We start from the raw sequence: 11,352 nt of genomic DNA, 5'->3' as shown, positions 1-11,352 counted from the left end.
ATGATGTGGATGGAGAATCATGTACTGAAATGTGGCAAATAAACTGAGACGCGGCGATGAAATAAGCAAACAAGTTGGTGCTGACGCAAACATTTTGACCAATGGTAGCCTGGCGCTATATGACAATTCCAAAAGAAAGGGAATATGAAAATAAGGCCCTATTTGATAGGATATTGGATAACTTAGGTTAGTTGAGTGACTAGATTTTAACACCTGTTTTAATAAATAGCCAATAGTATGACAATTTGCAAAATAACCATCAAAATTTTAGGATAATTCAAACCGGTATGATTTTCCAACTTTATATTTATTCTATATTTTTAAATCTCACCTAAAAAGTTTAGGGGCAATTTGAGGTATGACCAAAAAAGTTAGGAAAATAAGCAAAATAGCAACAAGGTTTGAGTTTTTCAAATATAACATTTTCTTTTTTGCAAAAAAAACGGAGGTCTACGTTCTAAATTACAAGTATACCCTACAGGCCCGAACCAACAATAAATTACTTCTGATTGACTTTTGATATACTAATGATTGACAGATATACTCCTGATATATATGTGATATATGTTTTATATACATATGGTATGAAATTGATTTACTTCTCATATAACTATGATATCTATTACTATAGGTGACATAGAATTATTGATTGATTTCTGATATACTATTGATTTACTTATCATATAACTATGATTGACAGATATACTCCTGATATATATATGTGATATATGTTTCATATATATCTGATATGAAATCAATTTATTTATGATATAACTATGATATATACTACTATATGTGATATATAACTGACTGACTTTTGATATACTATTGATTTACTTATGACATAACTATGATTGACAGATATACTTCTGATATATATGTGATATATGTTTGATATACATATGATATAAAATTGATTTACTTCTGATATAACTATGATATCTACTACTATAGGTGATATAGAACTGATTGACTTCTGATATATTATTGATTTAGTTCTGATATAACTATGATTGACATATATACTCTTGATATATGCTTGATATACATATGATATGAAATTTATTTACTTTTGATATAACTATGATATCTACCAATTATTTCGAACATATTACCTCTAATATATGTTTTTTAATATACTACTAATATATGAAATAATTTTTTTTTCAGATAAAAGCAATGGTATAAGCACAAAAAAATGAAATAAAAAAACATCGTCGAAAATGTTGATGTCGTTCGTCCTAAAAGACAACATAAACCAACGCCAAAAGTGTTATCTATGGAAAAACGGAAAGCTTCAAAGATATTATCTCCGAAGACACGACAATAACCAATAACGAAGATTGATGTCCCAAGCTTTTACCTAAAGATTATACAAGAATGAAACTTACGCTTTTCTAGACTGTTGGAACTTATGCTTCTTCTTTTATAGAATTTTAAGAATGACATTGTTAGTCTACTTTTGGTTTATGGTACTGGTTCGTTTTGATGTTTAAACTTTTAAGTTTTTGGTTGAAGGACTTTGCTGATGATTTGATGTTGATGTTGATACCCAAGAATGATGTTTAAACCTTTTAAGAATGACATTGTTACTGATTTCATTTTAATCTTTAAAACTTTAAATAAAACTTAATTGTATTATTGATATATATACAATGTATACTTGAGATATCACTGATATATTATTGATATACAGAAAAATCCTAAGTTTCTATTTACCTCTAATTTCTAATTGATTTCTCATTCACAGTAATTTCGACAATCACCATTGACGTTCACATTGACGTTCCTTTCAAGTTTTCTTTCTCATTTTCAGTAAGTATCAAATTTTTTTCTCATTTTCCATGCATGCCACTACCTACTAATTTTTAATTGATCAAAACAATACAAGACAAAGAGTTAATGCACGTAAAATAGTGATTTACTATTATACAAGCCCAACCACTAAAACCCAGGCCCATGAGACAATCCATGAGCCCAACTTAATGGACCAAAGTTGGACTGAACTTAGATTTATCCTTTGATCGGGCTTCAATTAGTCCATATAATAAATTATTTTTTAATTATTATAAATTATTTTTAAAATATTTTTCAAACCAAGCTCTTCAGTATTAGAATTTGTGTTTTTATTTTATACTTCTGTATAATTTTTTATTTTTCAAAAAATTATCAATAAATTTTGTTATATCATATTTTTACAACGTAATTTGTTTTATTTTCACATAAATAAATTGTATTACTATATTAATATATATAAAAAAATAGAACAATAAGAATAATCCTAAATACTAATTAATTATATATTAATAATTAATATATGTATATATCAAGATTCAAAATGTTGATGTCGATAGAAATGTTGAGCTCCTGATTTTACAGACATGTCAATGAACACGTGACAGATATTTTGGGAAAAATCACGGAAATTGTGAAAAATAATAAAAAATTGTTTTAATTAGTAAATAAAACTGTAATTGAAGCTTAATTAAGCTATAATTGGTCACTTCTAACCATATGTAAAAATATGAGTAACTTACTTATGAAAATATCAATGTCAGAAATGTCGGAGCAAGATAATGAAGATTGATGAAAATAATTTGAATTAGTAAATTGAAGTTCAATGTTGCTTAATTGTGTTTTATTGAAAATTAATAATTTATAACCAAATCTAGTATTTAATTACATAATTAAACAAGATATGAAATATTGATATATATACACACATGTATATATGATGATTAAATTTAATTATTATAAATAGAATTATAAAAAGAAATTCAATTGGAATAAAAATATGAGTGAAAATTGAAATAAATGAATAAATTTAAATAATAATAATATTATTAATCTTATAATTATAATTAAAAAAAAGTCAAATGACGAATCCCTCCCACATAGGAAAGCTAATATTATTATAGGCTGGGCCTTTTTATACGTGCCTGATTTGAGTTTAATTTTTTTTAACCATATTCTGTAAATATTCCAAGATGTCGATATTTTCACGACATGTCGGTGATAATTTATTATATCATTGATATTTTCCCCCCACGTGTCGATTTTGATCCCTTTGACACGTTGACAATGGACGTATTGATCGATATTTAGTACACTGGTATATATAAGATTTTTTTTAAATAATGTAATTAAACAAACAAAAATAAGGTAGTTTGATAAATAATTCAAAAAGTACGACATCTAAATCATGTACATTGTGACGCGAGTTCCATGGAACCTGCATCTAACTATTGGACCCGAGTTACATGGAAATCACATCCATTGGACGCGAGTTACGTTGAGGACACGATTTCGTTGCGATGTGGCTCCAGTTCGAGCCATGTGTATGAGACTAAATATGTATATATATCTCGTATGCGTTGCACACGATTTCTCCAAACTCGTGCCACCGCAGTCCACTGGCAGGAAAATGTCCGTATATCTTATTATTTGTTTCAATTTTTCCTACTGATTTCATGTTATGAATGCTATTTTTGTGTATTTTTCTTAATGTTTTGTATTATTTTTTTTTATTTTGAATGCATTCGAATTATTTTACATTATTATATTTCACTAATATTATTGTGTTCATTTGTAAGTTTTTTCAGTATTTTGGTACGTCTTTTATTGTTTTTCTTTTATGTGGGGTATTGAACTGATTTTTTTATAATATTGTTTTGCATTATTAGTATTTTTGTTGGTGGTATCCAAAACATAGTTGACTATTATTTGGTAGTATTTTTGTTTATTTGGATTGTTGTAGACTTTTGTCTCGTTAATTGTGTAGTATTGTTATTTTTTAAAAATTGTTCTGGAATGATTTGTAGTTGACATTTATTAAAATTATAATTTGTTAATATAGTTATAATTTTGTAGAATTTTAGGCACAAAGATCTAGACTGATCAAGTTGATCAAATATGTTATTATCTTGTGATGAACGTGTGGTACTTGAACCTGGAAAGAATGAAGATACTGATATAAAGGTAGAATTGATGAAATATTTGGAATATAATTGAGTGTGAATTCCCCAATAAACAACCATCTATGTCGAAATTAAGAGGTATCTTCACATATATTCACACAAGTAGATTCTATATGTAAAGAAGGGTCAATGTGGGAGGAATGGTCAATGTTTGGGAAAATTGATCCAAACAATATATATAAAGGTAGAAGATTTATGACAAAAAGGGCGTGCAGCTTGTAGTAAAGAAATATTGTATTGCATAATATTACCAAATTATTGTGGTAAAATCGAACAATGATATTTTTCTGTTGTATGGTTCTTCGGTGAAAACAATCAAATAGAGGGAACAAAATCCAATTCATCATTTTTATGATATGTTGATGAGTATTGTATCAATTTTCCAAGTTAATTCCTATCTATCTTGCGTTAATGGCTGTTCGAGTTAAATTACAATTTTTTTCATTCACAGTTTTTTTCTTCACAACCACTATTTGTGGTTTTGCGTGAATGAATTTGTGTTTGTGATTTCCAATGCACAATTGTGCTTTAGTTTGCGATTACCATATCTGAGATTTATTTCTTTATTTTATTGTTGTATACATTTGAGTTGGATGTGGATACTGCTTTTAGTTTGGGTTTTTATGTTTGTTTAAATTCCATATATTTGTTTCATTATAAATTTAGACATTTCATAAATTGAATTTTTAAGCTGCCTTTTACGGTACATTTAGTCATATATATATATATATATATATATATATATATATATATATATATATATATATATATATTAGGTTATGAAACTTATGCATTAAATTTGTATTATACAACATATTCGGGAAAGATCATCCAATCATGTGCCCCAAAGCACGACCCATGCACGCGCCGACTTGCATCAACACTTTTAAATCTGGCTGCCTCGATCGATGCATTGAGGGAGACCGCGAGGCATGGGACAACAGGCGGTTAGGAATATACGTTGCGAATGTATACGGGCGCGTCACCATTGGAGCATCGTAAGCCGTAACCCGCATCTTGCAGTAGAGGAGAACAAACCGACGTGCGAAGGTGCCATCCACCAGATGTCAGGGATGTCCGCCCTCACTCGTCAAAATCCTGTACAGCTCGCTGCACCCCTCCACCCGAAATCGTCGTCCTTCCTGGTCGGCCACCCACACCTATAAAAAGGAAGGACCCCACCACTGAAACTAAGTGAAACATCTGTCACTAAACCTATAAAGTATCTGCTCCTACTTTTTACTTGACTTGATCGTTAGAATATTTAGACGGGACACCACACCGATGCAACTTTTCTGGTTGCAGGCTCATTTGCTTTTCGGCAATGCCTACTTCCGAAGAACACGTTGATCTCTCCTAATGCGTTGTCAAAAGTTTAACAAAGTTTTTATTTTTTTAATATAATTATGCATTTTAAAGTTTCAAATTCGAAACCAAAACATATTGATTCTAAAAAATAGTTTTCAAAAACAAATATAAAAAATATTATACATATTTACTAAATAAATCTATTTGATTAAGTGAAATTGAAAATAACCTAATAGCAGACTAAAAAAACCCTTCTTTTTCCTTAAAGAAAGTGAAGTTTAATCGTATTGGGTTGGGAAGTAATTATTTTATTATTTTTTTTTACTACGGGAAGTAACTAATCAAAATCTAATTGGTTGTAAGTATAAATGAAAACGCTCACCCACATGCCTTTGAATCCCGAAAATGGTTGCTACTGAGGAAAAACAATAAAAATATTAAAAAAATAATTTACAGGTATAAATACTCCGTCGGCCCAGCTCCCCAGCTTTGTTTCCTTTCTCTCTCTTCATTTTCTATCGTCCCCATCTGATATTATCCTAATTTGGATCATTTTTTATTAATTAAATTGTACAAATTGATTGTCTCCCCCATCTGGTTCTCTCTCCCCTCCTCTGAATTCATCTCTTTGTATCTTGGATTTCACAGATCGTCTCGGATCGTTTTAGTCTTCTGTTTTATTTCCCACCTCAAAGGTAGAAACTTTGTTTTTCATTTTCATTTGGTTTATGTTTGTTAATGTTTGTATTACTTTTCTGGGCTCTGTGTGTAAGTTGATTGTTCACCTAATGGTTGCTAATTCGGTGTCTTTTTTTTTGGTGACTATCAAGCTCGGTATTGCTTGTGGGATCGGAATTTCGAATATCCAAGATGAATTTGAGACACTGGTTTATTGCTCTTAGCATTTAGTTATCCTCACGAACGGAGTTAGGGTTTTTCGTAACCTTTTAAGAGCGATTTTCTGCTTGGTTTCAGGTGGGTTTGGTACGGAAGTATGGGAGTTAGCAACCATGCTCGGCGTTCCGAAATTTCAATGTGGGCGTTTACAACTTCTTGTTGTTCAATTTGGGTAAGGCGGAAGCTCTTATGGACTATGCCTTTCATTGATTAGGGGGCTGTTCTTTAGTGTCTATCTGGGCATTTTTCGGCTCTGCTAGTAAGATACTAGTTACCTTTTAAGTATGTACACGTTTTTTGTTCCTCATAGTGGGTAGTACTACTTAAGTGTCTGGGTTTTGCAAGTTAGAAATCTTGACCATTTTGATACTGTTTGTGATCTCTCAAACTATTACAATCTACTGGGCAGGGTGTTGAGTAATGAGGGTATTGACAATGGCTATCATGGATGATTCATGGAACTTGGAGGTGGTCACATGTTGGATGATCTTCTTTTTTTGAACAAGAAATTGTTGTCCTTGTCGGGGACTTTGTTGTTAATCCGGGGAGGAGGGTTTCTCATCTTTCGTCCCCTAATCTTCCAAAAGGCTTTTCTTGCAAATCCTTCTTCTTGTGTCTGGCAGACTCCTGCCCCTCTTGCTGCACCTTTTTTCCCCATTTTTCCCCAGTTAGGAAGGTTAAGATTTTAAAGAAGATTAGGTTTTTGTTTGATAGGTCTTACATGGCAGGGTTAGTAATTTGGCTAGCATCATGAGACATTCTTCTTCTCTGAGATGATGCATTCTTCTTCTTTGAGCAACCTCAATGCTGTATTCTTTGTAGGGGACAGTTCCTCGACTACTTGCTTCCTCTGTTTGGGATTATTTGCTTCAGGCTTTTGGGTTTGCCTTTCTTGTGTAGAGGGTGTAGCTCGATTTAGGGATAGGGGTCGATTTTCGTGGTAGATGAGTTTCTTAGTTGTTCTTTTGGGTTTGTGGAAGGAAAGAAATAACAGCATTTTAAGAGGAGTTAAGAGATCTTGGGAGGATCTGTGGTCCTTATTTGGTTTCATGTTTCACTTTGAGGTTTGTAATTAGTTCTTAGGTTTGATGTTGCTAGATTGGAGCCCGTTCTTTAGTTTGGCTCTTTTTGTTGGACTGTTTTTTTTTTGCCCTTTTGTATCTTTCATTCTTTTCAACCTAAGCTCGGGTTTTCATTAAAAAAAACTGTGTAATATAAACAAAAAAGAGGGAAACGAACAGCCAGCCTAGGGTAGGGAAAACCCCTGTAAAGGTCTAGTGGGGAACTTCTTTTGCAACTTATTAGCAGTGTTGAAACTCCTAAAAAGTTGAAACTTCACAAAGAACTTGACTTTCTTTGGAACCTTGAACTTCCAGATATAATTAACCAGAGGGACTTTCAACATGGGTTTAGATTTATTAATGTGGATGAAAGCTGACTTCGCTGAAAATGAGCCATTCTTATCTATGTTCCACATTATTCTGTCTTGACCATTTCCAAGTTGGATCTCATCCAGGTTTTCCGTAAAGGTGGCTCACCTAGCTACTCTTTGTCAAACAATCTTCTTCTTATCCTCAAATCCCAAGGCTAATGCTAAGCTAACCAACAGTTTGCAATTCGTGCCCCTTTTCTAGTTGAGTGGGCGTAGAAATCAGGGAATAGCAAAGAGAAGGGGACTGTAGCTGGTCAGGCATCTGATAGACCCCCGATTACTAAAAGGTACAAAAGGAAAAAGGCTAGGAGTGATGAGTAGGGTAAAAAGGGAATATTGTATTGTGGGCCCTAGTTTGTTACGAGGTGTTTGGGCAGTGAAGAGAGTTAGTTATATATTTTCTGCTGTGGTAGAGGGGTGGGTATCTTTTTTGGTAGTTTTTGCCTCATTGAAGGTTTGGATAAGAGAGATCAGGGAGCTCTCAAATCTCCCCTCAGCCCTGTAATGCCTCTAATACATATAGAAGTAGAGTTCTATCATTTTGGTATCAGAGAAGTGAATTCTGGGGTGGTTACTAGGATGGAAAGTAGGGTAAAAGCTGTGGAGCAGCAAATTTCAGGGATAGTTTCATCGGTGGAGGATAGTAAAGAATCATGGAAAAAGGAAATGACCTCGTTCAAGGAGGAAATGAGGCTATGAATGACGACTGTCTCTCGGAGAATGGGAATCGATGAAAAGGGGAAAGGGCCGGAAAAGGTGTGGAGGCAGGAGAGAAAACACCGATGAGTGCTGTGGGGTCAAGTGAGGGGTCAACTCAACTCTTCAATGCATTGGCACCGGTATTCGATCTTCGTCTTCGTAAGTTGGATGTGCTGATTTTTGAAGCGGAAAATCGAGATGGATGGCTGCACCGGGTCGCACGGTATTTTAAGATCAATCGGTTAGCGGACAATGAAAAATTAGAGGCGTCGATCCTTTGCCTTGAGGGTGAGGCTTTAGCTTGGCATTTGTGGGAAGAGAAACAAAGACCCATCTAAACCTGGGAAGAATTGAAGGCATTGTTGCTTCAGCGTTTTCGACCCACCTTGGAAGGTACCCTGTCTGATCGATTTGCGGCGGTACGACAAGAAACAACCGTCCGAGATTATCGTCGGCGATTTGAGGAGGCGGGTGGTGTGGTTGATGGATTCCCTGCATTTCTTCTTGAAGGCCTATTCATCAATGGGTTGAAGGAGGACTTGAGAAACGAGGAAAGGGTGATGAAGCCCAGTGGGCTCAAAGAGATGATGGTAATGGTCCAATTACTTAAGGATAAAATTTGTAAGGAATCAGACCCATTGACATCAGGGGGATCGAACAGCACAGTGAAGTCATCTGGGCCATCCCAAAGGTCAACCCGAACGATGTCCTTCAATTCGACCTGTTCTAATCCTCTGCGAACCCTAGAATCGGTGACCAAAAGTCGCGTCGCACAACCGCCGAGCAATTTCGGCGACTTTCTGATATAAAACTCAAATCCAAACGGGAGAAGGGGCTATGCTATCGTTGTAATGAAAAATTCGCACCGGGTCATCGTTGCAAGAAAAAGGAATTACAGATCCTCGTGGTTCAAAAAGTTGAAGCGGTGGGCGACGAATTCCAGGATGCTGTGGATACCATCGGCCCGGAAACCAAGTCGGATGGGGTGGGTTTGACGATGCTATCCTTGAATTCGTTGGTGGGTTTAACTTCTACGAAGACCCTCAAGGTATGTGGGCAATTGGACAAGCGAGGGATTGTGGCTTTGGTGGATAGTGGGGCGACGCACAACTTCATTGCCCTAGACTTGGTTTGTGCTTGTCAACTCCCAATCTCGGACACTAAGGGGTACGAAATTGTCTTGGGTAATGGCGATGAAGTAACTAGTTACGGGGTGTGCAAGGCAGTCGAACTTGTGTTTCTAGATTTGACGGTCGATTTCTTACCCATTCCTTTGGGTAGTGCTAACATAATTTTGGGGATCCAATGGCTGTCTACTTTGGGGGACATCACTCTGAATTGGGCCAAATTTTCGATGGCATTCACTTTAGGGAATCGCCGTGTCCAACTGTGTGGAGAAACTCGACTCCAACGAACCCAGGTAACTCTTAAAGAAATGGTACGAATTATAAGGGAGGAGAAGCATGGAGTTATTCTTGAATTGAACTCCCTCGCGAAGGTTACTACTAAGGACACTACGGGGGCAAGAGAGGTTCCACTGAAGTGAGGAAGGTGTTGCTTGAATTTGAGAAGGTTTTTCGACCTCTTGAGGGACTTCCTCCTTCACGGCAACAAGACCATGCCATAGAGTTGCAACCGTCAGCTGGTCCCGTGAATGTGCGCCCCTATCGTTATCTGCAGTATCAGAAGGATGAAATCGAAAAATTGGTCCAGGAAATGCTTGTGGCAGGTATCATCCAGCCCAGTTCTCGTGCTTTCTCCAGCCTGGTTCTTCTCGTTAAAAAGAAAGATAGAAGTTGGCGTTTTAGCGTGGATTATCGAGCACTCAACCGGGTTACGATCCCCGATCAGTTTCCAATTCCAGTGGTGGAGGAACTCTTGGATGAACTGTTTGGCGCCACAATTTTTTCCAAGATTGACTTAAAGTCCGAGTATCATCAAATTCGGGTTCGACCCAACGATGTGCACAAAACCGCTTTTCGAACTCATGATGGGCACTATGAGTTCTTGGTGATGCCTTTCGGTTTCCATGTTCCAATTAGTGATGAACGATATCTTACGGCCTTACCTACGTAAGTTTGTCCTAGTATTTTTTGACGACATTTTGGTTTACAGTTCTTCTGTGCAAGGTTATGTGCACCATCTCAGATTGGTTTTCCACGCCCTCACGGCTCATAAATTGGTGGCTAATGAAATGAAATGCTCTTTTCGAGTACCACAAATTGAGTATTTGGGTCATATTGTATTCGGTAAGGGGGTGGCAGTTGATCCTGCAAAGATAGCCGCCATGGTTCAATGACCTCAAACGACAAATATTAAAGAACTCCGTGGATTCCTCGGCCTCATCAGGTATTATAGAAAGTTTGTCTAGCACTATGGCATCGTTGCTTTTCTGCTGACTCAATTACTCAAGAAAGACAATTTCGTCTGGACCGAGAAAGCCACAGTAGCTTTCAACACATTTAAGAAGCTTTTGAGTGAGGTCCCAGTTCTTGGCCTTCCTGACTTCTCTAAGTCTTTTGTGGTGGAAACCGACGCATCTGGTATGGGGTTGGGGGCTGTATTGATGCAAGACCGAAAGCCACTCGCCTACTATAGCCATGCCCTGCCCATAACTCATCAACACTAGGCTGTCTACGAACGGGAACTAATGGCGATTGTGATGGCTGTTCAGAAATGGAGGCCTTATTTGTTGAGAAATCGATTCATCGTCCTAACAGATCAAAAGACGTTGCGCTTCCTCCTTGTCCAGCACGTAATCCCGAATAAATATAAAAAATGGATCACCAAATTGATGGGCTATGATTTCGAGATAGAATATAAACTGGGATTGGAAAACAAAGACGATGCTTTGTCTCACCAGTCGGAACCCGTTCAACTCAATGCATTATCATTGCTTGGGGGACTCAACATCTCCATTTTTGCCCAAGAAATTCGGGACGATGCTGAATTATCCAAGGTCATCACAACTCTGCAGGCTAATCAACCAAAAATGGCAGGATATTCTTTAAGGAATGACACCCTGTTTTCCCATGGCCG

The sequence above is a fragment of the Momordica charantia genome, assembly GCF_013281855.1.
Source record: "Momordica charantia cultivar OHB3-1 chromosome 10 unlocalized genomic scaffold, Mcharantia_2.0 BLBB01000010.1, whole genome shotgun sequence".
NCBI lineage: Eukaryota > Viridiplantae > Streptophyta > Magnoliopsida > Cucurbitales > Cucurbitaceae > Momordica > Momordica charantia.
Note: the sequence above shows the minus strand (reverse complement) of the source record.